Source organism: Narcine bancroftii, chromosome 9 (genome assembly GCF_036971445.1).
Source record: "Narcine bancroftii isolate sNarBan1 chromosome 9, sNarBan1.hap1, whole genome shotgun sequence".
Classification (NCBI taxonomy): Eukaryota; Metazoa; Chordata; class Chondrichthyes; order Torpediniformes; family Narcinidae; genus Narcine; species Narcine bancroftii.
This window is the reverse complement of record NC_091477.1, coordinates 82,907,204-82,934,738: the sequence shown is the minus strand read 5'-3', so window position 1 is coordinate 82,934,738 and position 27,535 is coordinate 82,907,204. Positions and strand designations below refer to the sequence as shown.

The following is a 27,535-nucleotide window of genomic DNA, read 5'->3' as shown; positions in this document are numbered from 1 at the left end:
TTTATCCCTGTTCTTTCACCCAAATCTCCATGTTGACCCACTCATAATTCTTCGTTACACCTGTCTCCTCTGTTGTGCTGTTGACTGATACCTACATTGAAGAAAGTCTTGTGCAACCTCAGTATTTGTATTCTGGTGAGTGTAGGGTATCTGGTTAGGGTTAGGGTCTGGTTGCTGCTCACTCTGCTTTCCTGGTTAAGTAATTGGTGGCACTATTTTAGTGAGGATGTACTTATTTTTATGGTAGGTTTAAGGTAATCTATGTTAGTCTGCCTGCTGTTTTCAACATTGAAACTATTTCATTTGTGCTGGTAGAGCATTTCCACACCAAACCAGCATACTTGGTCATGGAGGGAACAAAGCTAGCCTTGTATCTGTTTCTACATGATCATTCAGTCACTACATCCTGATTTTAGGATTTTCTGTGGTTTCAGTGTTTTTATTTATCTATTTATACAATTAGCAGTTTCTCCAACATGCAGGTATGGTGACAAATGGAGCTGTCCCCAATCCTTCATTACTATATTAAAAGTGTGGTTCTCAAATCTGTAATTAATAATAGATTTTCATTACCTTTGAATCTATGAATTAAAATAACTGTTTTCCAAGTTTTCTTCCATATGAAAACTTGCTATCAAGGTGGTTACTAAATGTTAGATCTAGTTTGTAATGATTCTTTGATAGCTTGTGTCAGAAAATGATTTAAATTTGTTTGTACAATAATGTCCTCTACAGGTACAATAAAGTCATACACTTCTTAATATTTTATTTTCATTGATTTTCTCAATTTCTTCTTTGACTATCTTGCAAATATTCTTTTTTCTTAATTCTGTCTTGCTCAGAAGTACTGAACTGAGTTTGCATTTTCTCCATCAATTTTCTCTTCTTAATTCAGCCCCCTGAAGTAACTAATCTTTGGATTAAATCACTTGGTGGAAAATTTGAGACCTTTGTGATTTGTAATTTCATGGAGCCATCAGATCAAAATCCCCATTAAGATGTGCATTGCTGGTACTGTCAGTGTTTCAAGCCAGTACTCACCAAACCTGATCCGATTCCATGTGTTTCCCATGAATATAATTATGCAAAAGTCAGATAATTCATGAGATAGAAAATTTCAATATTTTCTCATGTATTATTAAGAATAACTGAATGCTACTGATCCATATCCATCTTTAAGCTAAATTATCATAGCACTTTGGCACAGATGATAGAAAATTGGTCAAGTGAAATTTAAAGACTGCTATCACATATAATATGTTTGAAAACTCCATTTCAAAGCAGCTCATCAATAACTTTCCAGTTATTGTATAAATCAGGGACAATGACTCTGCAGATCGTGCAAAGTTCCATTTTTCCAATAAACCGTGATGGAATGGTTTGCCATTGTGTGGTTTCCATCTAGTGGCCTGCACAAGAACTTGCAAATTCATCTTGCTGTGGGGACTGAGCAGTTGTAACTTTCAATCAGAAAAGCCTTCTTGGCATTAAATCCAGTCTGTCCTGTTGAAACTGAGCAAATTGAGGCTGAAAGATCCATTTCCGTCTTTTTTTTAATCCTTATAATTTTAACGTTAACTCAGATTTTTCTTGCTACCTAGAGGAATTTACCATGGTATAGCTGCCATTCAGTTGTGGTGATGGAGTTGAACATTTATTGCAATGAAGAGGAATGAAGTTGCCAAGTACACACTTTATTTTTATTTATTTAATGGTTGATATGATTGCTCTTTGATTACATTTAATAAGATTACTGCATAATAAAAAAATATTGATGTCCACAACAAGGTATGAATCATTTTTACAGAAGGGAGAAAGAATAATCAAGTGAAAACAACTGAAAGGATTTCAAAAAGCTAACATTGATAGCAAAGAGGAGGCTTTTATATGTATTCATAAATTACTGTTACTTATACGGTATCTTTAACACAGTAAGTAGTTCACCAGAATATTATCAGAAGAGACAAGGAATGATTAGAAGGTGTACACAATTAAAAGGATTCTGAAAAGCTAATATTGATAACAAAGTGGATGTTTGTTTATGTATTCATAAATCACAATGTGCATTTATATAATTTTTAAGTGGCAATTCATAATAATATGAAACAAAATATAACTGAATCATATTATGACAGGTTATCAAAGAGCTAGATTTTAAGGTTAATTTTCTTTTACCAGGCTTCTTCAGGTGCATTCTCCACTAAGAATGCGCCTACAGGAGCTGAAGCAGACCTGTGAATTGCCGTTCAGGTGGCAGCACTAAAAGCGCAGCGTTGGCCATCTGAAAGGGACAGCTGCACGGGAGGTGTCTCGGAGCGCACTCCGGTTCCTGTCCCTTCGGGCTGTCAGGGTTGGGATGGCTGGCTGTCAGAGCTGTGGCAGCCGGCATGGACTGTCAGCGCTGGGGAAACCAGTGTGGGACGTCCCCACACTGATCCCACTGTCCCGCTCTCTCCCTACAGCCCTATATCAGTCCCCACACTGTGGGGCTGCTGGCGCAGGACGTCCCCACACTGATCCCACTGCCCCGCTCTCTCCCCACAGCCTTATATCAGTCCCCACACTGTGGGGACATTTAAAGTTTAGAAACAGATGAAAGTTGCCCTTGTCATTAAACACATTTGATTTTGTGTGGTACAAAAGGTCTTGTTGAATTTATTTAGATTCACTATACACCTATGACTGTGGCCTATGACACCTTGCTATACACCTATGACTGTGTGGCTTGGTATGACAACAACACCATTTACAAATTCACTGATGACACCAAGGTAATGGGTTATATAAAAAAGGAAAGATGCATCAGCATGCAAGTTGGAGAATTTTTAAAAATTTGGCTGAATTGTGCACCAACAACAACCTCACACTCAGTGTCACTAAAACCAAGGAACTGATTATTGACTTCAGGAAGGGAAAACCTGAGGTGTACAATCCAGTGATCATGAGGGATCAGAGGTGAAGAGGGTGAGCAAATTTAAGTTCTTGGGAGCCACTATCTCAGAGAATCTTTTGTTGATCCAACAAACGGATGGTATCATTAAGAAAGCGGAGATTTGGAATGACGTCGGAACCCCCGGAAAATTTCTACAGATGTGTAGTGGAAAGTGTTCTGACCGGCTGCATTGAGATTACCAATTACCCCAAGTGTAAAGCCATGCAAAAGGTAATGGATGTAACCCAGGACTTCACAGACAAAACTTGATGGTGGGGGGGAGAACATCTACAGGGAACACTGCTGTCAGAGAGCAGCAGCGATCATCAAGGATCCACACCACCCAGCACACGCTGTTCTCGTTGCTACCAGCAGGAAAGAGAGGTATCAGTGCCATAAGACTCGCACCACCAGATTCAGGAACAGCCACTACCCCTCCACCATTAGACTCCTCAATGTCAAACTCAATCAGGGACTCGTTTAAGGACTCTTATTTTTGCACCTTATTGATAGTTTTTCTCTCTGTATTGCATAATCAGTTGGTTTACATTTCTATTTTTTTTACACACATATACATATCTTCTTGATTATAGATTTTTTCACTACCAGTAAGTGGTAATTCTGACTTGACTGCAGGAATAAGAATCTCAGTGTTGTATATGATATCATGTATGTACTCTGTTAATAAATCTGAACTTTGATTGGTGTCCTACCTCACACGCAGGAAGCTATTAATGGTTATTGGTAATCAATCATTCCAGCTCCTGGATTTTCTTGAAAGTTTAACCCAGGGTATTTTACTAATTCATTAAACTGCTTCTTCAATGTTGATGATGACATCAGGTCCAATTCTATTCACCGCAGAGACCTGAAAACACAGGGGTAGTTCCCTGAAAAAAAGTGAACAAATCACCTGGTCGAATGCCTCAATGCCAGAATGAATCAACAAGCACCACATCCTTCCCAGTTGACTGGAGTATCATTCTCCCAATGCACATTGTCCCTGAGGCGACTGTGATGGGGAGTAGACAGTCATCCATTGTTTTGCAGAATGTGGGTTTGCTACAGGAGTCTTGTCATCGTTCATTTCAATCAGCTGTGTAACAGAAGACTCTCTGATTTATGGGCTGTTCCCTGGGATGTACACAGAGACAAATAGCCTGATGCTGCTGGAAAATCATTAAACATAGCGATATATTCCCAAGGCAGGAAAGTACATCTGCATTTGGTTTCCATTAGCTGTAAGAGGCTCATGCATCTGCACAAAACTTGTTGGTCTGCAAGCATAGTGAGATGCCGGTGAGGGAATGATGCCAACCTGCATAATCCTAGTCCGCGGGAATACTTGCTGAGGGACAAACTGAAGCATGGCGCTGACAATGAAAAGGCTTTTTTGGGGGATTGATCACAGTCTAGGGTCATTCCACTATATTGCGCTGCTGAGGCTGATGGGAAAGCCCCTTAAACAATTTAAGAGTGTATTAACCCGAGGAACCACTTGAGTGGCAATGGTACTATCTATGAAAGTGAAGTGCTGATGTAACAAGGTTCAGCACCTGCATGTACAGCAGACTAAGTAACAATAAGAATGTACACAGTGAACATCACTAGAAATGTAAACAGCCTTTGCACTATGATCTCCTTTGTATATACTTTTTGTGCATTACATTAATTTTGAAATTAAAAAAACACTGCCAGGCAAGTAATGTTCATGTCTCACATACACCAGGCAATAACCAGCCTTAACTTATGAAAGTCTAATCACCTACCTTTGATATTCAATGGCTTAGAGAGTGTTGCGCTATCAAATTCTGGAGTAAATGTTGACCAGAAATTTAAGTGGATCACCTATCCTTCTGTGGGTGATTTACCTTCGCAATCTCCAAAGATATACATCATGATATAAAAGTCTGAAAAGGACCAAGTTGAAGAATACAGGGTAAATAATGCAAAATAGATAGTCTGGAGTGGAGAAACACTCCACAAGAATCATTGCCTTATCTAAGGTACGGCAGGTACGACACGTGCCCTGGGAGCCACTTGAAGGGGGCGCCACTAAGCTGTTTCTATTAAAATCAGACAAGACATCCTCTGAGGAGTGTAATTTTTGGGCACTGCTGCCATTAAATGGTTCAGACTCTGGAGAAGTGATGTGCTGGTTACCATGAAAATAAGAGTAAACATTGCAAACTCCATGGAGACGGGACTCTGGCACATGCCCAATGCCTCAAAATGGCCCAATGAAGCAATTAAACATATTTGAGTACTCACAAACACTTGTGAGCCAAATATCCCAAACATTATGGGGTTCTGAAATGAGGGGACTATGTATAAAAAGTGCTATAATTTCTATATGGTCGAAGCAAAATGTTTACAATAACCTTGAATAAAATCTGGAAAGTGCACTTTTATTACATGTGAATTGTTTATTTGCCTCTGTGCTCCACATTTTAAATTTCTAATTAAACAATTCACATGTAATAAAGTAAAAAATATTTTTTTTCTAGCTTTATTTGCCTCTGTGCTCCACATTTTAAATTTCTAATTAAAGTTAGAAAAAAAATATCTTTGCACCAAACATGACGGAGGGCACTGTAATATCATTAAGATATGCATGAGTGAATGAGTGTTGAGAGAGGTAAATATGGCATGACTTTGAAGAGATTTAAAAACCTGAAGTTGGGGATGCATATCTACCAATTTCTTGGTGAGCTGAAGTTCAAGTTAACAAGACCATAAAAAACATAGTTGCTATGAATAAAATAATAATTGGACCAAGATTTTATTACTAAATCATTAATTTTCAGTGGAAAATTAAAGTTGAAAATATTGTGGTAATTTATTGTCAGATGTATGAAGTTCATGATTTTAATTTTCTATGCATCTGGCATGCACAAAGGGAATTGATAACATTACTAACATTCCTCCTTTCACCTCCATCACATTGCATTATCCTAGTTCATCTTCTGCTTTACACTTCTATCTGACTATTTGTCATCTTCCCTGGAAGGTTCCCTCTTGAATATCGGAGTGAAATTAAAATGGAAAATAGAAGAGCAGAGAGAAAAAATATTGGCAAGTAATATCTAAAAAAGACATTTCCATGCTGTTTAACTTTATGATTCCTCTTCCAGGAAATCAGACACTCACTTTTCTGACCAAATGCTTTTCTATATTCAGGAACATTAAAAGAGAAAAATATTTCCAATTGACAGATGTATAAGGACCTTCTTATGAGCAATCCAGGGACATGTATCCTCAGTTAATGATCCTCTGGGCCATTTGCAGTTGTTACATCAACTGCAAAACACAAACTTCTGGAATCAATAAGATGTTGAAGGGGCTCAGTGAGTCAGACAGGATCTATGGAGGGAAATATGTAATCAACACTTTGGGTTAACGGTCTTTTTTTAAAATATAGATGGGAAGAGGAGACAGCAAGCATAAAAAGGAGAGGGGAGGAGCTAAGAGTTAAAAGGATACTGGACAAATGGATGTAGGAGAGGTGGAAAGGCAAATCAAGCAGGGGAATGGGGATAGAGGCCATGGGGAAGGTTGAGTCAAAAATACTGGAATGGGCTTGGAAATTAGGAGAAGCTGAAGACAGATATAAATTAGTGGAATCAGATCAGGCTGGGGGGAGGGTTACCTGAAAGTGGAATATTTTGCAAGAGCATAACTGAGAATGCCTTGGCTGCTGTATCTTTGTGTGGGACAGTTGCTGCAAAGCAACAGACAGGAAGGTAATGCAGAGGATCATTAAAATGGTTGAGAAGATCACTGGGGTATCCTTTTCCTCTGTTGATTACATTCATTGGTAATGTCGCTTAAATAAGGCTCAAAAAAAGTATCAAGGATCCCTAACATCCATTAGCATCTAACATCAGGTACGTGATACAGGAGCATCAAAGTTAGGAAATAGTTTCTCATCACAGACTGTGAGGTTGATGAATGGTATCCTGTAACCTTGTGTCACTTGTTAATGAAATTGAGTGAAGTATTCCAGAATATTCATATGTATTTATTTTATATTTTTATGTATGTATGTGATTATTATGTGCAGTGTGAGACTGATCTGTGTGGAAATACAGAGGGTAATTAAAATGCTGGAATGTTGGAATTCCAGCTGTCACATGAGGGTGAAGTATAGGTGCTCAACAAAGTAGACAATATGATTTCACTATTCTAAAAAGGGAGTGAGAAAACAGGAATGACTGACTGGACACTGGTAGAATGATAAATGTTGGAATCTACAATAAAGGATAATGTCATTTAGAAGACAAAAATATGACTGACCAGAGCCAACATGAATTTATGAAAGATTAATTATGTTTGACTAATTCTTTGAGAAAATGTCAAGAACCTAGATGAAGGAAAATCAGTTCATGTGGTGAATTTAAATTTTTGGAAGACCTTTGGTGGGATGCTTCACAGGAATTTGCTGAAAAAGGACAAAGCGCATCAAATTGCAGGTCATGCGCACTTATGAATTGTGAGACAAAAAGAAAACAAAAGTTAGAATTAAATAGATCCTTCTTAGTTTTGGGCAGATGGTATCCAGTGAAATATTGCAGGGATTGATGTTTGGGCCATCGTTATTCACAACCAATATTGACAATTTGTCTGAGGGGAGGAAATGAATAGTTTCTAAGTCTGTTGATGACACAACGTGGAAAAGTGAATAGTGATGTGAATGCAAAGAAGGTTCATCTGGATATAAATAAACTCAGTGAAAGGATAACAACATGGCAGATGAGCACAATGTGGAAAAATGTGAGATCATCTATTTTGTAGAAAAGGTATAAAATCTGAGCATTTTTTAAAATTTGTGAGCAATTAGGAAATAGTTTTGTGTTCAAAGAGAACTGTGAACCCTCACATTCAAATCAGTGAAAGCAATCAGGCAGCTGCAGCAGTTAACTAGAAAGGCAAATATTAGGTAGACTCAAGAGACTGAAGAAATATGGAGCAAAAAAAAAACAATCTACTGAAAGAACCCATTGGTGCATCAGCAGTAGGAGAAAAGGACTGTTGATGTTCTGGGTCAAAACCCTTCAGGCAAATATTATGTTGGTTTTTATTGGTAAGAGATTTGAGTACAACCTGATGAAACATTGCTCTCCAGTCCATGGTGCAGACCAGAGCAAAACAAGTGTAGAAACATAACACACATCCAGACATATGATACATATACACAGTACATGTATTAAAATTAGCTGTTACTCAGCCTGGTGGTTCTGGCTCTGATACTTCTGTATCTTTTCCCTAATTGGAGTAGCTGGAAGATGCTGTGTGATTGGGGTCATCCCTGATTTTCCAAGCAAGTCTTAGTGAAACCACATCTGAGGGAGGTACACAATTTTGTTCTTCTTACCTAAAAAAAAATTATATACTTTGCTGTAGCGAATGTGAAGCAAAGAATCCAAAGATTGGTTCCTTGGGCAGCAGTCCATCCTGAGGAGATTGAGAAGGCCGGTCCTCTTCTTGAGATTTTAGAAGAACCTTATGGGGCTTTGTGGTCTTGATGCAGCTATTTACCTGGCTGAGGATTCAAAACCAGGGACCATGATCTCAAAATAAATGATCAGGTATCATGGACAGAATCAAGGAGAAATTGTTTCACACACACACTTTTGAATCTGATGATTCTCCTTTCAGAGGAAATGTTGCAAAACAATCATTGATCTTGGCTGTTAGTACAGGAACATGGGGATAGTGACAGAAAATCGAGATTAAGGGAGAAAATTAGGCACATAGGGGTTAAATGGCATTACAAGTTAGCAGGAGTGAATAGTCTCCCTCTTGGCTCTTTCATATGTCTTGATGTAGAGTTCTCATTGAAGCCCAGGATGCTCATAATGTTGGAAAAAAAACCCTTCAGCTCTCTAGTGCCAACAACAGGGCAATGTTTATTCATTGTCATATACAGGAGTACAATGTACAGATGCATTGAAATTCTTCTGCAACCAACCAGCTCCAAAAGTAAAAATTAAATTGCAATAGCCTCCAGAGATAAAAGGGAGACATATTACGAAATCAATAGGTGGTTATATATATCCAAATGACTTTCACTTCTGTGATGTGAAGCAGTAAAATGTGGAGCCAACCCCTTGCTGATCCCAATTCACAAGCTCAAGCACCAACCCTCCTCTGACGCAATACGTAGCGCGAGAGAGCGCGACGCAGCACGTCGTGCGCTGCCCCTTGCGTGAGGAGAAGGAAGCTGCGGCGAGCGGAGCCGGGGTGGGGAAGAGGAGAAGAAGCAGCAGCAGCAGCAGCAGCGGCGGCGGCGCAGCTCAACACTCCTAGGCCGCACGTCGAGGGAGGCCGAAACCGGCGGGGAGGCCTAGGGAGCTTACCCAGAAACGGTGAGTTGCCACTGGGGGAGAAGGCCAGTGCCCCGGCTCCCCCATCTCCCTTCACCCGTCACCCGTCACTCCCCCCGCCCCCTACGACAGTTCCACCCTGCACAACCCTCTCCTTGCTCCGTGGCCCACAAAACCCCGCCCTCAGTTCCTCCTTCCCACGCACCGCCTCCTCCTCTGCCTGTCTGTCCCCCGGCGCAAACAGAGCCTGCACCCACCAGCTGAGTGCAGTCGAAGGCAGCCAGCAAGGGGGGCCCAGCCTGGAGGGTGTGAAGCGCTGCCCATGTTTCACAGGCCTCCGCCCGTCCGATCACCCTTTCCAATATCCGTATGTCTGGCCATTGCCTTCCCGCTGCTCCTGCACTTTTCCCAACGCACCTGTTCCCCTCTGCCAGATCTCTTTCATCAGTACAGTTTCGTTCCTATACTCCTGCCCTTTCCCCAGCTTACCATGTTCCTGCTGCTGACAAAGTGAAACACTCATTCCCATATGTGCTCTTTTCATCTCCCTGATCCTCCTATCCCTGCCCTTTTGCCTCATCAATCCTCCCCTTTCCAAGATGCTCTTGTTTCCCTGCCACTATGCTTTCCCATATGTAATCAACCACATCTCCTATCCTTTCCCACATGTAATAACCCACAGGTGCTGCTCCTTCACTCAGCCTGCGGCCCACAGGTGCTGCTCCTTCCCACGGCCCGCGGCCCACAGGTGCTGCCCCTTCCCACTGCCCGCGGCCCACAGGTGCTGCCCCTTCCCACAGCCCGCGGCCCACAGGTGCTGCCCCTTCCCACAGCCCGCGGCCCACGGGTGCTGCCCCTTCCCACAGCCCGCGGCCCACGGGTGCTGCCCCTTCCCACAGCCCGCGGCCCACGGGTGCTGCCCCTTCCCACAGCCCGCGGCCCACGGGTGCTGCCCCTTCCCACAGCCCGCGGCCCACTTCCCGCGGCCCACAGGTGCTGCCCCTTCCCGCGGCCCACAGGTGCTGCCCCTTCCCGCGGCCCACAGGTGCTGCCCCTTCCCGCGGCCCACAGGTGCTGCCCCTTCCCGCGGCCCACAGGTGCTGCCCCTTCCCGCGGCCCACAGGTGCTGCCCCTTCCCGCGGCCCACAGGTGCTGCCCCTTCCCGCGGCCCACAGGTGCTGCCCCTTCCCGCGGCCCACAGGTGCTGCCCCTTCCCGCGGCCCACAGGTGCTGCCCCTTCCCGCGGCCCACAGGTGCTGCCCCTTCCCGCGGCCCACAGGTGCTGCCCCTTCCCGCGGCCCACAGGTGCTGCCCCTTCCCGCGGCCCACAGGTGCTGCCCCTTCCCGCGGCCCACAGGTGCTGCCCCTTCCCGCGGCCCACAGGTGCTGCCCCTTCCCGCGGCCCACAGGTGCTGCTCCTTCCCGCGGCCCACAGGTGCTGCTCCTTCCCGCGGCCCACAGGTGCTGCTCCTTCCCGCGGCCCACAGGTGCTGCTCCTTCCCGCGGCCCACAGGTGCTGCTCCTTCCCGCGGCCCACAGGTGCTGCTCCTTCACTCAGCCCGCGGCCCACAGGTGCTGCTCCTTCACTCAGCCCGCGGCCCACAGGTGCTGCTCCTTCACTCAGCCCGCGGCCCACAGGTGCTGCTCCTTCACTCAGCCCGCGGCCCACAGGTGCTGCTCCTTCACTCAGCCCGCGGCCCACAGGTGCTGCTCCTTCACTCAGCCCGCGGCCCACAGGTGCTGCTCCTTCACTCAGCCCGCGGCCCACAGGTGCTGCTCCTTCCCGCGGCCCACAGGTGCTGCTCCTTCCCGCGGCCCACAGGTGCTGCTCCTTCCCGCGGCCCACAGGTGCTGCTCCTTCACTCAGCCCGCGGCCCACAGGTGCTGCTCCTTCACTCAGCCCGCGGCCCACAGGTGCTGCTCCTTCACTCAGCCCGCGGCCCACAGGTGCTGCTCCTTCACTCAGCCCGCGGCCCACAGGTGCTGCTCCTTCCCGCAGCCCGCGGCCCACAGGTGCTGCTCCTTCCCGCAGCCCGCGGCCCACAGGTGCTGCTCCTTCCCGCAGCCCGCGGCCCACAGGTGCTGCTCCTTCCCGCGGCCCACAGGTGCTGCTCCTTCCCGCGGCCCACAGGTGCGGCTCCTTCCCGCGGCCCACAGGTGCGGCTCCTTCCCGCGGCCCACAGGTGCGGCTCCTTCCCGCGGCCCACAGGTGCGGCTCCTTCCCGCGGCCCACAGGTGCGGCTCCTTCCCGCGGCCCACAGGTGCGGCTCCTTCCCGCGGCCCACAGGTGCGGCTCCTTCCCGCGGCCCACAGGTGCGGCTCCTTCCCGCGGCCCACAGGTGCGGCTCCTTCCCGCGGCCCACAGGTGCGGCTCCTTCCCGCGGCCCACAGGTGCGGCTCCTTCCCGCGGCCCACAGGTGCGGCTCCTTCCCGCGGCCCACAGGTGCGGCTCCTTCCCGCGGCCCACAGGTGCGGCTCCTTCCCGCGGCCCACAGGTGCGGCTCCTTCCCGCGGCCCACAGGTGCGGCTCCTTCCCGCGGCCCACAGGTGCGGCTCCTTCCCGCGGCCCACAGGTGCGGCTCCTTCCCGCGGCCCACAGGTGCGGCTCCCCGCGGCCCGCGGCCCACAGGTGCGGCTCCCCGCGGCCCGCGGCCCACAGGTGCGGCTCCTGCCCGCGGCCCACGGGTGCGGCTCCTGCCCGCGGCCCGCGGCCCACGGGTGCGGCTCCTGCCCGCGGCCCGCGGCCCACGGGTGCGGCTCCTGCCCGCGGCCCGCGGCCCACGGGTGCGGCTCCTGCCCGCGGCCCGCGGCCCACGGGTGCGGCTCCTGCCCGCGGCCCGCGGCCCACGGGTGCGGCTCCTGCCCGCGGCCCGCGGCCCACGGGTGCGGCTCCTGCCCGCGGCCCGCGGCCCACGGGTGCGGCTCCTGCCCGCGGCCCGCGGCCCACGGGTGCGGCTCCTGCCCGCGGCCCGCGGCCCACGGGTGCGGCTCCTTCCCGCGGCCCGCGGCCCACGGGTGCGGCTCCTTCCCGCGGCCCGCGGCCCACGGGTGCGGCTCCTTCCCGCGGCCCGCGGCCCACGGGTGCGGCTCCTTCCCGCGGCCCGCGGCCCACGGGTGCGGCTCCTTCCCGCGGCCCGCGGCCCACGGGTGCGGCTCCTTCCCGCGGCCCGCGGCCCACGGGTGCGGCTCCTTCCCGCGGCCCGCGGCCCACGGGTGCGGCTCCTTCCCGCGGCCCGCGGCCCACGGGTGCGGCTCCTTCCCGCGGCCCGCGGCCCACGGGTGCGGCTCCTTCCCGCGGCCCGCGGCCCACGGGTGCGGCTCCTTCCCGCGGCCCGCGGCCCACGGGTGCGGCTCCTTCCCGCGGCCCGCGGCCCACGGGTGCGGCTCCTTCCCGCGGCCCGCGGCCCACAGGTGCGGCTCCTTCCCGCGGCCCGCGGCCCACAGGTGCGGCTCCTTCCCGCGGCCCGCGGCCCACAGGTGCGGCTCCTTCCCGCGGCCCGCGGCCCACAGGTGCGGCTCCTTCCCGCGGCCCGCGGCCCACAGGTGCGGCTCCTTCCCGCGGCCCGCGGCCCACAGGTGCGGCTCCTTCCCGCGGGCCACGGGTGCGGATCCTCAACCTTTCCTTGTCTCCTGTAATCTGATGGTCCTGCACTTTCCAATGCACCCCGTCACCGGCTCCTGCACTTTCCCACGCACCTCTCCCCCCATCATCACCGGCTCCTGCACTTTCCCGCGGCCCCCCCACCCCCCGGCTCTTGCTCTTTCCCCTGCTCCCCCCCCCCCGTCACTGGCTCCTGTACTTTCCCGTGCTCCCCCCTCCCCCCGCCAGTCATTGGCTCCTGCACTTTCCCACATTCCCCCCTGCCATCGGCTCCTGTACTTTCCCGCGCCACCCCCCCTCCCCCCCCCGTCACCGGCTCCTGCACTTTCCCGTGCACCCCCCAGCCCCATCGCCTGCTCCTTTGCCTCACCCCCCACCCCCGTCGCCTAAGTGCTCTATGGTGCCGGTCTTTAATATTCTCCAACTTGCTCATCTATTCTCCACTCTTAATTCCTAACCAATTTTGCTAATCATCTCACATTGTTCTTTGCAAAGTTCTGGGAGATTATTAACACTACATATACAGATAACCTTTTCGAGAGTATTCTTTTGGAATTGTTGCAAAGAAAAAAAAATGTAAAATCCTTTATTTTTTTTGCAGCTTGCAATTTGGAAGTGGTTGCATTTATTCAGTCAGTGGTTTAGTTTTCAAGTGTGACTTGAGCAAGTATTTGGGCAATTTGACAGGTGGATGCTGCAAAAAAAAAAATTTTAATCGAGTACTGATACGTTGTCTATGTGAGTTTAATTCGTATATTGTCCAGTGCCACATAAGAGAACTCGTGGTCTTCTATTTCTAAAAAAAATACATAAAACCATGCTTTTTTTTTCTATGGGAAACCAAATGAAGGCAACCTATTTCACTTTCCTGCCAGTTTATCTGGAGTGTATCTTACAGGTGACTCACTTTTTTTTTGAAAGTTCTTTGTTCTAGAGGCCAGTTGGCTGAGAAATCTCGATCTGGACCTTTTGTCAATGATTCTAATGCAAATGTATTAACTGATTAGGAACTCTTATTTTAAGATTAAACTCTAATATCATTTTTTTCTATTATAACAAGTTATGTAGGTTGTGTTATTACTTGCGGATTAATGCAGCTGTGGACTTGTTTGAAGTTTAAAGTTAGTTTTTTTGTGTGTGGAATTGAGAATGAGAACTTGTACACTGTTTATGCACAGATGCATAAAATACACAATGAGTAAATTTACCATGCTGGGAGGGGGGGGGGGAAGATAAATATGAAAGGATAATTTTTCACTGTTGCAGTTAGTTTAAATATTGGTACAGATAAATCTATGGTGGTTTTGGGGTAGTGATCTGGTTTAGGAGATTCAAGAGCTGGATGGATGTTGGGGTGAAAATAATCTAGCATCTAGCTCATTCAATAATCTGGAGTGCAGGCCAGGGTGAAGGAACACTTGTTGAGACAAATTTCACCAGCTGAAATTTACAAGATGAAATGTACTGCTTCTGCTAAACTCTTTGTGGCTTACTTTCCTGCACCCTTTGACCTCAGTTCACTGAAAAATATCTTGCATTACTGTGTTACTTTAAAAAAAAATAAAGAAACAAAAATATGTTCAGATTATTAATAGGATAAAACACAACAGTCTGAAATGACTACTTGTCAGCATGAAAGTCCTGGGGTGCCAGGGCATCAGAGTTTTAGTGGATAACAGCAGTGATTGCAAGTTAAGAAATTGTGTACATTCAACATTATGGTTTAGTATTAAATGAGATACATTTTCACTATTTCCAATGTACTTTGATCTTTCATACATAAATTGTTGAAACAATATATGGCCATCGTCAATCATGGAAATTGTTCTGCAATTTTAGATTACAGAAAGAATGACTCCATGGGTAAAAATTTCAACATTTAGACCATTGGACAGATTCAATTGCAGATCTATGGCTAATTGACCTGATTCATAGAAGTAAGGGTGGCTATCACAATATTCCCTAGTGACTGTGATTCTTCAGTTGTGAGATTGAGTAGTGGAATTTTCCATTCTTGTCATGCCTCTGGAAATTTTAAATGTGTAATCGGTAAAGAACAATCTATGGTGTGTTTCCTGCAATGTTCAGCATCCAGCCAGGATATATTAAAGAGAACAGCACCTAGTATTTTGTATGGGCACCCTCCAACCAGATGATATGAATATCAATTTCACTGGCTTCTGTTGTTAGGTCACTGGCTTCTGTTAGGCCACCGCCCCCTTTGCCCCACTGTCTCTTTCTTTCCCTATCCTTTTAATTCCTCCAGTTCTGCATTCATGGTGCTATCCCCCCTCTCCGGATCAGTCCTCTGCTTTTCTCTCCTGTCTGCTTATCTATGTCCATCATTGGTCTCTTGGCTGTCGGCTTGCCTTCCCCTCCATCCTTGTCCCTCTTGGTATCTGGGTATTCTGAGCAAAGCCAGTATTTTATTGAACGTCACTACTTCAAACAATTAGGAATGTGCCGTTGTCTTGAACTGCTGCAGTCCTGCTAGTGAAGGAACATCCATTGTGCTATTGAGGAGGGAGTTCCAGAATTTGGGCCCAACAATGATGCCATATTTCCAAATCAGAATCGTATGTGACTGAGAAGGGAATCTACTAGTCCTGGTGTTTCCTTGAGTTCTCTCTTTGTCCTCCTTGGTGGAGGAGCTTGTGTGTTACATCAGTGTTTTCTGAATAGTCTGCACAAGTAAAATGCATTGCATTTTGTGAATGTACATGCTATTGCCACTGTTTTAGTGGTAGAGGGAATGAATGTTTAGAGTGGTGAATTGGGTGCCAATCAAGCAATGAATTTTATGAGCCTCGTGCTTGATGTTTATTTTCTCACAATCTGGTGTTAATATTATACTCATTGTACTTGTGCATGCCTAATGGCTTTGAGAAGTTGGTTGTGAGCAGATACTAGTATTTTTAATAGTATTTGAAAAATGCTATTTGAAATAATTCTCCTTGTATATGTTGTTGAAGAAGATTTACTGAGTTGATGTGCATTTGTAGGCACTAAACAATGCAGGCATGTTGCATCAATGGATTAAAAAAGGTGCCATTGCAATTAATGTCCTTTATTTTCTAAAGTATTGAATCTGTAAGGCAAAAAACAGCCAATCAATTTGTTCACATGAAGCTCCCTCAAACAAATATGTTTTTAGCCAGCTCTTATGAGAGGTCTGGGAGTGAATATTTAAGGTATTGGATTGAATGTTTAGTACTGTTTTTTGTGGATGTTGTCATGCTTAATGTGTATTTTATAATTTATCTGGACAGATGGGTAGAGAGTATTTTGTCATTCTTCATGTGGGAAGCTATTATGAATTTGGGATCTGATTCCTAATTTCTGACCTTTTGCAGCCATAGTATTTGTGATGCCTAACTGTGATGCTCCCAGTGTTGGTTGAGAATTCTATGAAGACGGTATCATTTAATATCATGGGGAGATGTTTTGACACTCCTGCTGGAGATAATGGCATGGTTATTATTTTCTATTAATTAGTTTGAATTTGTCCATGTGCTAATGGTTGTTTTAGTTCTGTTGAATTGCATATGGAAGCGAATGTAGCAATTATTAACAAAAATCCCCTGTTCTGATTTTGATGGAAAGAGATAATCTACAAAGGAATGTCCTGGGATGTGGACCGGAAGAATGCATATCACGTTACTTTGGGGCTGTGATCAACTTGCAGCAATAATTTGTTAGCTGATTCACAGTTATAGGATAGTCTTCCCCGATTCTGATTATTGTTTTAATAATTTAGAGATGCATCACCAAACAGGCCCTTCCAGTCCATGAGCCCGTGCCGCCCAATTGCACACATGCGACCTACCAATCACAAATGTGTTTGGAACGTGGGAAGAATCTGGAGTACGCAGAGGAAACTCACGCGGACAAGGGAAGAATGTACGAACTCCTCACGCACAACGGCAGATTAGAACCAAAGTCATTGCCACTTTAATGATGTTGCGCTAATTGTGCTGCCCCTATTGATTTTCGTTTTATTGAGGTTCCTTGAAGTCATTCTGAGTTAACTGCTGACCTAGTGCTGAGAACAGTCCTACTTAATGAACCTTTTAAACTTTAGCTCTTTTGTTCCCCTTTGAGTAGGAATTGCAGCAGGGTCAACCCTCAAAATTTGCAATCATTAATAAGCAGGCTTTTGATCAGTCTCTGATCCTAATAACACTGAACCAGTGTTGATGGAGAAAAGACTGGTATGGAGATTGAAGCTCTACTCCTTTTCAAACATGTACTATATTTGGGAGATTTTGCACTTTGTCAGCTGGATGCAAATTCTGTAGCTGCTTTGGAGCAGCTGGGCTGCAAGCATAGCTCACCGAAGTAAAAACCAGGAAATTCTGCAATCCTATGATCTTTGCACCAGCTCTCACAACTGTGCATTGATATGAGATGCAGAAAGTTAAATTAGTTGAATGTGATGGAAGTCTTGAAGAGAGGCCCAACATAGGTAGGATCTATGCAAGGTAACGATCTGGGGAATGTTGCAGAGTAAAGGGATCCAGGAATTCAGATACATAGTACCTTGAAAGTAGCATCACATGTAGATAGGGTGATCAAAAAGGCTCTTGGCACATTGGCCTTCATCAGAGTATTGGGTATAGAAATTGGCAATGTAATGTATTAAACCAGCAGCAATGGGAGTTCACCACAGACAAGGTTATCTTCAAAAACAATGTATTTTTTAAATAAAGAACATAACACTTCTTATTTAACTCTAAAATTTAACTTACACAACCCCACTGTGAGTGTGAGTGTGAGTGTGAGTGTGAGTGAGTGTGAGTGAGTGTGAGTGAGTGTGAGTGAGTGTGAGTGAGTGTGAGTGAGTGTGAGTGTGAGTGAGTGTGAGTGAGTGTGAGTGAGTGTGAGTGTGTGTGTGTGTGTGTGTGTGAGTGTGAGCGTGTGTGTGGCAAAACCAAAACCATTACAGTTTAGGTATAATTCTGAAGAGATGATTTTAAAGTTCAGTCAGTTTTGTTTTAAATTCAGATTCTTTAAATTGTCACTCAAAGTTATTATGAAGTATTTTGAAACATCAAGTCATCAGACCTCTTGATGAGTTGTTTTCAGAGCAATGTTTCTTCATATGAATGAAAAAACATCGTCCTCTTTTGCATGGAGGTTTCATGTGTTACACATAATGAATCTGTCCTCTTTTCAAAGGGATAATAAAGTGGCTATTTTCCTCCACAATGATTTCACAAATCCAGACAAGGGCTGAATGAGTAACCCATCTAAAAAGGGTTATGTTTTAAATGCAAGATTACTTTTGCTTTCTTACTCAAAAGTGATCATTTTCATCGACACAATGAGGCTGCCTTCTTTATCTTAAAGAGACAGTCAGAAGTGGTCTTCCTCCTTCAAAAGTCACTTATTCTGTGTTCTCCTTTGACCAGGAGTAACATGTAACAGTTCCTTTTCTGCCTACTGTATCTTCAATTCTGTCTTTCCCACAGGATGATCAATTTTTGGTTTCAAAATGCCTCTGGTTCAATAATGTTTTTCCGAAATAGTTCTTATTACGTGACACGTGGCATCATTTCTGTCTTTGAAGTTCATAATGCCTCCTTTAAAAGTATGAATCATGAGCTAACGGACTCCGGCCTGTCTACTGGCCATTGAATCAAAAGTCAGCTTTGTTTGTACAGGTACTTTTCCGTAGCAAGCACTAATTCTAATTTTTATTGCTCAGTTTTTCCAGAAGTTTGGACCCCAAAAATGACTTGCCATATGCTATCTCAAAGAATTATGTGTGTGTGTGTGTGTCTGTGTGTGACCCTGTATCCAACCCATAAAATAACTTTACTAAGATATATATATGATAGCTAAAGATTAATAACACAATTCTGTCACAGGAGGTAATGTTAGAGATGTATAAGATGTTGGTGTAGCCCCATTTGGAGTATTCAGTTTTGTTCACTGTGCTGCAGGAAAGATGTCAAGATGGTGAGGGCACAGAGAAGATTTACAAGGATGTTGCCAGGAATCGGGCTTGAGCTATAGGAAGAGGTTGAGTAGTCTCGGACTTTGTTGCTTGGAGCACAGGGGTAATTTCAGAGGTACATATAATCATGAGAGGAATAGAACGGATGAACTCAGCCTTTTGCCCTGAGTAGGGAAATTGATAACAAAAGAACATGGGTTTAAGGTGATGGGGGGAAGATTTAACAGGAACCTTTTTACAGAGCATGGTGAGTGTATACAATGGGCTGCTGAGGAGGTGGTTGAGGCTGGGTATTATTGCAACTGGACAGATGCATGGATAGGATAGGCTTAGAAGTATATGGAGCAAAAGCAGGCAGCTGGCACTGGTGTGGGTGGGACATTTTGTTCAGCATAGCCAAGTTTGGCTGAAGAAGTTTTTTAAATACAGAAGTCCTAAAATGCTCGAGGATTGGGTCGGTCTGGATTTTGGATTTTCCTGATTCTTGGGCAGTATTTTATCATTCATATTTAAGGAGGAATAAAGAAGAAATGAATAGATAAATAGTGAAGTTTATTAATTAGCAAATACAGCATACTTAATTTATCAAAACAAGTAGCTTTAAAGAAAAATCAAGTCACAAGCGCAGACTCTTGTTGCCGCTTATGCACGCACACAAAAGCCCGCCAATTTTAAAAAGTTTTCAAAGTCCAGATTCGTGGTGGGGGGGGGGGTGGGTGGAGGGGAGGGGATCATTTGGCATCAATTTTTTTGGATGTCTACTGTATTTTTTGTTGGATGTTAATAATCTTCAAAAATTTACCAAATTTGCTGTTTTTTTTTCTTTGGCTTGGCTTCGCGGACGAAGATTTATGGAGAGGGTAAAAAGTCCACGTCAGCTGCAGGCTCGTTTGTGGCTGACAAGTCCGATGCGGGACAGGCAGACACGATTGCAGCGGTTGCAGGGGAAAATTGGTTGGTTGGGGTTGGGTGTTGGGTTTTTCCTCCTTTGCCTTTTGTCAGTGAGGTGGGCTCTGCGGTCTTTTTCAAAGGAGGTTGCTGCCCGCCAAACTGTGAGGCGCCAAGATGCACGGTTTGAGGCGTTATCAGCCCACTGGTGGTGGTCAATGTGGCAGGCACCAAGAGATTTCTTTAGGCAGTCCTTGTACCTTTTCTTTGGTGCACCTCTGTCACGGTGGCCAGTGGAGAGCTCGCCATATAACACGATCTTGGGAAGGCGATGGTCCTCCATTCTGGAGATGTGACCCATCCAGCGCAGCTGGATCTTCAGCAGCGTGGACTCGATGCTGTCGACCTCTGTATACCATAAAATACTATGCAATTAGGCAAAGCCACCACAGTAGAAAGTTTTTTTTTAATGTAAATTCAAAAATGCAATTGCAGTAACTGGAGAAATGGTTTTGGTTATGTTTTGAATTTAGGAGGCTTAAAAGCATGTGTATTGGTTTTGACATCCCAGAGATTATGAATTTGTTATTTATAGAGAACAGAATAAGGGAAGAATGTCTTTTGAGGAAGTATTTTCAAACATAGTTCCTTTTTTTATTCCTTCTAGTGTACTAAATTACTATTTCAATTTTAAAAGTTAATCTCAAGTCCATGCAAGTAAGTGCCAGTGATTAAAATAGATCTAATCTATTAAAAGTCTGGCATTGGAACCTTCTGGAACTCATTCCATTCAGAACGGACAAGACAACTGGGGAGAAGTGTGTGTTATTGCTTTTAGTAGCAGGTATACTTAAAGTACAGGTTTTGTCACTCCTGGTTTCAATTTGTACACCTAATAAGCAATGAGAATTTACAGAAAGAGTGTCTGAATGCATGATCAACAAGAAGAAAGAACACCTTATTTACTGCCATTTACCAGCCATTTACTGTAATGTGTAAATAATCTTTGGTAAAAAATATGCACTTTTCTATGTACAGTATGTGATTCATAAAGAAGCTTTGCATCAAACAAGGAATTGCATTTAAAATATCTGTAATGTTACTGGCTGATCATGGGGTGATTTTAATTTACTTGTCATCCTCCAAAACTTTTTCTTTTTGTTCTGTAGCCAGCATGTAATACAGAATTCTAAGGAGTAATTTTAACTTCTTAAAACAGGTCGAGTACTCTTTATCTGAAATGCATGGGACCAGAAGTGTTTTGGATTTTGGATATTTTCAGATTTTGGAACACAATTTTAAAAAATGCACTCGTCCACTCAGACTTAAAGATACATGCATTCACATTACAAATATTTACATAGACACAAATTAACTGAAGTAGGCATATTGAAAAATCTACACTCAATAATGTTCTACTTATGTCTGCTATGTCCAGTTCTCCAGTCTGGATTTCTGAACTCTATTACATACTACCTTATGGGACCACAGATGAAAAATGTTTTGGATTTTTGATCATTTTGGATTTTGGGTATTTGGATAAAGAGTACTGTATCTGTAGAAGATGTTATGGTGATCTGGAGAGGTGTACAGTACTGTCTTGGTAATATTGTGCATGACATTGCAAAACTAATTAACAGGTTGAAATATAATGTGCAGAGATGGAAAATTATCTTTGATATATGAACATGATATTGTACTTTATTTTAAGGTTGTCATTGAAGTTCTGTTTCCTTCAAAAGGTTTGCTTCCATTTGGTTTAAGAAAATAATTAGACTATTTATTGACTCTTCAAAGTTCAGATTTATCGTCAGAGTACATGACATTACATACAGCCCTGAGATTATTTTTCCTGCAGGCCAGGCAGTATTTCTACTTATTGGTAGTGCAAAAAATTCTGTAGAAAAGATGTGTGCAAAAAAAGAGAAATGTGATCAAATTGTGCAATACAGAAAATAAATATTCAACAATAAATAATGCGCAAAGTAAGAGTCCTTAAATGCCATAGGTGCTCTGTGATTAGTAAGGGATTGCTTAAGGTGGTATGTGGGTGGAAAGAAAAAATTTGAAAACCACTGTTTTAATTGTACCTAATTGACTTGTTATGTGCACAGTTTCATAACTCCAAAGGAAATAGGCCAATGACAATTTTTCTCAAGCCAGATATTTCAGTAACAATTGGGTCTAGAGCAGTGATTCTAAACCTTCCCTTCCCACTCACATACCATCTTAAGCAATCCTTTACTAAAGTTGAAAGAAAAAGGTTGAGAACCATTGGTTTAAAGTGAATAGAGCAGGGAGCGAAGAAGCTCTGGTACTGATGAAAATTGTGGAGGCGAAATTGTGGAGAAACTGTTCTTACCAATCATCATTAATTATGCTCTGGTGGTGAGTAAATCCAGGATCCAATTACACAGTGGGTTTTGAGAACCGGATCTTGGAGTTTGTTTATCAATTTTGAGGAGACGATGGTGTTGAATGCTGAACTGTAGTTGATAAAGGGCATCCTGATATATGTGACTTTTTTATCTAGATGTTCTAGGGCTTTTTTTACAACCAGTGAGATGGCATCTGTCACTGTGGTAGGCAAATTGGGACAGATGCATATCGCTTCTCAGGCAGGAGCTGATGAGCTTCAATACCAGCCTCTTTAAAACACTTCATCTCTATGGATGTGAGTACCACTGGTCATTAGATTAGGCAGGTTAGCAGGTTACGATTGAGGCCTGTTTGAAACAGGTACAATGTTTGACGTGAGTTTCTACAGCATTGTGATTTTACTTCAACCATTGTGTCTGCAGACTTCAGCATTTACCATACCCTGCTGCAGTGAGGTATTGAAGATATCCATGCATACATTGGCAAGTTTGTCAATACATATTTTTAGTGTTTAGCTGGGTACTCCATCTGGACTGGATGATTTCCTTGGATTCACTCTGCTGAGGGCAGCCCGCACATCATCCTTGGTTACTGACAGTAGAGGATCATCAGGGGATATGGGTGTTCTGGTGGTCAAACGAAGGCATTGAGGTCATTTGGGACTGAAAAATTGCTGTATCCTACTGCACTATGTTTGGTTTTGTTGCTTGAACAGCTACTGGGTATCCTTTGTTATTTCCATTCTTGTCTCTTGACTGAAATACAAGCTTATTCAACAGAATTGTTAAAGTTAGAAGCAGGAACCTAAGTAATGTCTCAATGTTTTGGAAGATTACCTTGTATTAGTTTTGCCACGGAAGTAAACATCTTTGCACAAATTACGTGATCTATATTTTGAAGTGCAATTCATATTCTAATTCATTTGTTAGAGTTTAAAAATCTGAATTATTGAAATTTAAATTTTCTTTTACTTCTTTCTTTGGCTTGGCTTCGCGGACGAAGATTTATGGAGGGGTATGTCCACGTCTGCTGCAGGCTCGTTGGTGACTGACAAGTCCGATGCGGGACAGGCAGCGGTTGCAAGGGAAAATTGGTTGGTTGGGGTTGGGTGTTGGGTTTTTCCTCCTTTGTCTTTTGTCAGTGAGGTGGGCTCTGCGGTCTTCTTCAAAGGAGGTTGCTGCCCGCCGAACTGTGAGGTGCCAAGATGCACGGTTGGAGGCGATATCGGCCCACTGGCGGTGGTCAATGTGGCAGGCACCAAGAGATTTCTTTAAGATTTCTTTGGTGCACCTCTATCTCAGTGGCCAGTGGAGAGCTCGCCATATAACACGATCTTGGGAAGGCGATGGTCCTCCATTCTGGAGGCCTGATCCACCCAGCGCAGTTGGGTCTTCAGCAGCATGGATTTGATGCTTGCGGACTCTGCCACCTCGAGTACTTCGATGTTGGTGATGAAGTCATTCCAATGAATGTTGAGGATGGAGCGGAGACAGCGCTGATGGAAGCATTCTAGGAGCCGTAGGTGATGCCGGTAGAGGACCCCTGATTCGGAGCCGAACAGTAGTGTGGGTATGACAAAGGCTCTGTACACGCTGATCTTTGTGTGTTTCTTCAGGTGGTTGTTTTTCCAGACTCTTGTGTAGTCTTCCAAAGGTGCTATTTGCCTTGGCGAGTCTGTTGTCTATCTCTTTGTCGATCCTTGCATCAGATGAAATGGTGCAGCTGAGGTAGGTAAACTGGTTGACCGTTTTGAGTTCAGTGTACCCGATGGAGATGTGGGGGGGCTGGTGGTCATTGTGGGGAGCTGGCTGACGGAGGACCTGAGTTTTCTTCAGGCTGACTTCCAGGCCAAACATTTTGGCAGTTTCTGCAAAACAGGACATCATGCGCTGGAGAGCTGGCTCTGAATTGGCAACTAAAGCAGCATCGTCTGCAAAGAGTAGCTCACGGACAAGTTGCTCTTGTGTCTTGGTGTGAGCTTGCAGGCGCCTAAGATTGAAGAGACTGCCATCCGTGCGGTACCGGATGTAAACAGCGTCTTCATTGTTGAGGTCTTTCATGGCTTGTTTCAGCATCATGCTGAAGAAGATAGTAAAGAGGGTTGGTTCGAGGACGCAGCCTTGCTTCACGCCGTTGTCAATGGAGAAGGGGTCGGAGAGCTCAGTGCTGTATCTGACCTGACCTTGTTGGTTTTCGTGCAGTTGGATAACCATGTTGAGGAACTTGAGGGGGCATCTGAGGCGCTCTAGTATTTGCCAAAGCCCTTTCCTGCTCACGGTGTCAAAAGCTTTGGTGAGGTCAACAAAGGTGATGTAGAGTCCTTTGTTTTGTTCTCTGCACTTTTCTTGGAGCTGTCTGAGGGCAAAGTCCATGTCAGTAGTTCCTCTGTTTGCGCGAAAGCCACACTTTGATTCTGGGAGGACATTTTCGGCGACACTAGGTATTAGTCTATAAGGAGAATCCTAGCGAAGATTTTGCCTGCAATGGAGAGCAGCGTGATTCCCCTGTAGTTTGAGCAGTCTGATTTCTCGCCTTTGTTTTTGTACAGGGTGATGATGATGTCATCACGAAGGTCCTGAGACAGCTTTCCTTGGTCCCAGCAGAGCATGAAAAACTCATGCAGTTTGGTATGCAGAGCTTTGCCGCCAGCTTTCCAGATCTCTGGGGGGTATTCCATCCATACCTGCTGCTTTGCCACTTTTCAGTTGTTCAATTGCCTTATATATCTCTTTCCCGGTAAGGACCTCATCCAGCTCTAGCCTCAAGGGTTGTTGAGGGAGCTGGAGCAGGGCGGATTCTTGGACTGAGCGGTTGGCACTGAAAAGGGATTGGAAGTGTTCTGTCCATCGGTTGAGGATAGAGATCTTGTCACTGAGCAGGACCGCCATCTGAGCTGCGCAGAGGGCTTTGGACTTGGGGTGAGGGGCCATACACCGCCTTTAATGTCTCATAAAAACCCCTGAAGTCGCCAATGTCAGCGCTAAGCTGGGTTCGTTTGGCGAGACTAGTCCACCACTCATTTTGGATCTCCCGGAGTTTGCGCTGAAGGTGGCTGCATGCAAGACGGAAGGCTCGTTTTTTCTCTGGCCAGGAAGGTTTTGCAAGGTGAGCCTGGTGGGCAGATCACTTCTTTGCCAGCAACTCCTGGATTTCCTGTTTTTTTTCGTCAAACAGTCCTTGTTTTTCCTGGAAGAGAAGCCCAATACTTCTTCAGTGGATTGCAGTATGGCCGTTTTCAGCTGATCCCAGAGGGTTTCAGGAGACATGTCCATGAGGCAGTTTGCATCCTCGAGCCTTGCTTGGAGGTTTGCCTGGAAGTTTCCTCTCACTACGTCTGACTGCAAGTTTCCAACATTGAACCTCTTTCTGGGGACACCACTGTTCTTGAACTTTGGCTTGAAGTGAACAAGCTGGTGGTCAGTGTGGCATTCTGCGCTGGGCATGACCCTGGTGTAGAGCACATCTCGTTTATCTCTTCCTCGCACCAGAACGTAGTCCAGGAGGTGCCAGTGTTTGGATTGGGGATGCATCCAGGTAGTCTTCAGGCTGTCTCTCTGCTGGAAAAGGGTGTTAGTAATGACAAGCCACTGTTCTGTGCAGAGTTCCAACAGGAGGCGCCCGTTGTCATTGCACTCGCCGACACCATGCTTGCCAAGGATTCCTGGCCAGGTTTCTGTGTCTTTGCCGACGCGAGCATTGAAGTTGCCAAGGATGACAACCTTGTCAGCTGTAGGGGTGCGTTGGATGAGGTTGCACAGATCAGTGTAGAACTTGTCCTTTTCTGCTGGGTCCGCCTGAAGGGTTGGAGCATAGACACTGATGAGAGTGATACATCGCTTGTTTTGAAGGGGGAGTCGCATGGACATGATGTGGTCAGAGTGGCCTGTCCGGAGGTTTTCGAGTTTGGAGGCAATGGAGTTCTTGACCATGAAGCCAACACCTGATAGGCGTCATTCAGCCTGAGGCTTGCCAGACCAGTAGAGTGTGAAGCCCGTGCCGTGTTCTTGGAGGCTGCCTACATCTGCAAGGCGGACTTTGCTGAGAGCGGCTATGTCGATGTCGAATCTGAGGAGTTCATGTGCGATGAGGGCAGACCGACGTTCATGTCGATGGCTGTCAGCCTTGTCTAGCATGGTTCTGATGTTCCAACATGCTAGCTTGAGTTTGTGTGCATCTTTTGAGGGGGAGGACGTGGACCTGTCCTCGGGCCTGCGCAAAGGAGCTTTTAGGTGGAGTGCAGTGTGCGCAGTACTGGCCCCATCCTTTACACCCATGGTTCGTGTGCCATGGCCAAGCAAGCTGGGACGTGGCAGCGAGGTCCTTGGGTCATAGGTTTTATATCGCAGTGACCTTCTCCAATACCGGACTGAAGAGGCCTGCCTCCCCTTTTAGGTCGAACCATATCTGGAGATCTACAACAGCTGTCCACAGTTGTGGAGCGGTGCGCCCTGGAATCGGCCTGCGTGTGTTTACTCCTGCCGCGGCCGAGTAAAGGTGATGCAGCATTGGTTGAGGATCAGAAAGAAAAGTTCTAGTAGAAATTTCTTTAAGACAGGAGAGAACTCTTCAATACAGTTGTTAGTGTTTAGACTAGAGTGGAAAGAGACTGGTCATGTTATGTAGGCATAATATTGTGAAATTTACATACATAAGGCTGGTTGAGTAACACAAGAAATAGGCTGCATGAGTATCCAAACTTATTCTACTGTTTACTTTCAACTGGGCTAAATTTGAACTAAAAATATAGCTCTTCATACACAGCTTTCTGGCCTATCCATTGCTCTCTGGGTAGTGAGATTCTGTGTGGTTTCATTGCAAATTTATGCTCCTATTAAGGAGTTTTGCTGTGAATCAACAGTTTTATTTTCACTATCTGGTTACACAGTGTGGTCAAAATTGAATAGAAAGTTATTTGATAATAAATAATCAGTTATACCTGTTCTTGTTAATTTGATTGCCCTATTCAAGTAATCTGAGGATAAATGTCAGCTGTTTCTTCATATTCACTGAAGTCCTGGCTGGTTAATTTTTGCTTGTGTTATTTAACTGTGCATTTGGTTCTTGACCCTTTATCCCACTTCTAATATTTATTAATATTTTGATATTCATTTACAATTTTATAATTGTTTAGGTGTCAATTGTTCATTTTCAGGGATTTCAAATTTTTACAGTTATCAGTTTAATGAAGCATCTCCTAATTTCACCCTCAAAATCAGAATCACACCTGTCTCCCCAACCCAAGGAACATGTCCCATGTGTGTCTTCAATGTATTCTTTCAAGGGCAATCCTTGTCTTTTGTGCAGCCCGGCATAGACTGCAGCATAAAAATAAGTGTTGATGAAACTTTGCCCATTTGTCGAATTTAAGGTTGTGGATTTAGTTGTTCAATCTGGGATTTTAAAATTCTAATCACTAAGTCCAAGATAAACCTTTATTGACATGGAAGCCT

General features: G+C 45.2%; 1 protein-coding gene and 1 long non-coding RNA gene across 2 annotated transcripts in view; one reads left to right on the top strand and one right to left on the bottom strand.

The window, feature by feature from the left end:
* Nucleotides 1-1,862: 1,862 nt before the first annotated feature.
* Nucleotides 1,863-9,358, bottom strand: LOC138743007 (uncharacterized). The gene is made up of 3 exons (XR_011344587.1): nt 9,292-9,358; nt 4,702-4,842; nt 1,863-3,822 (listed from the first exon to the last, which is right to left on the bottom strand). It is a non-coding gene; the product is annotated as an uncharacterized lncRNA (long non-coding RNA).
* Nucleotides 9,140-27,535, top strand: part of LOC138743006 (calcium-binding protein 39-like) — a 57,917-nt gene continuing 39,521 nt past the window's right edge. The window contains exon 1 of the mRNA XM_069897859.1: nt 9,140-9,300. The gene's annotated coding sequence lies outside the window, so the exon portion shown is untranslated. The remainder of the gene's footprint in view (nt 9,301-27,535) is intronic.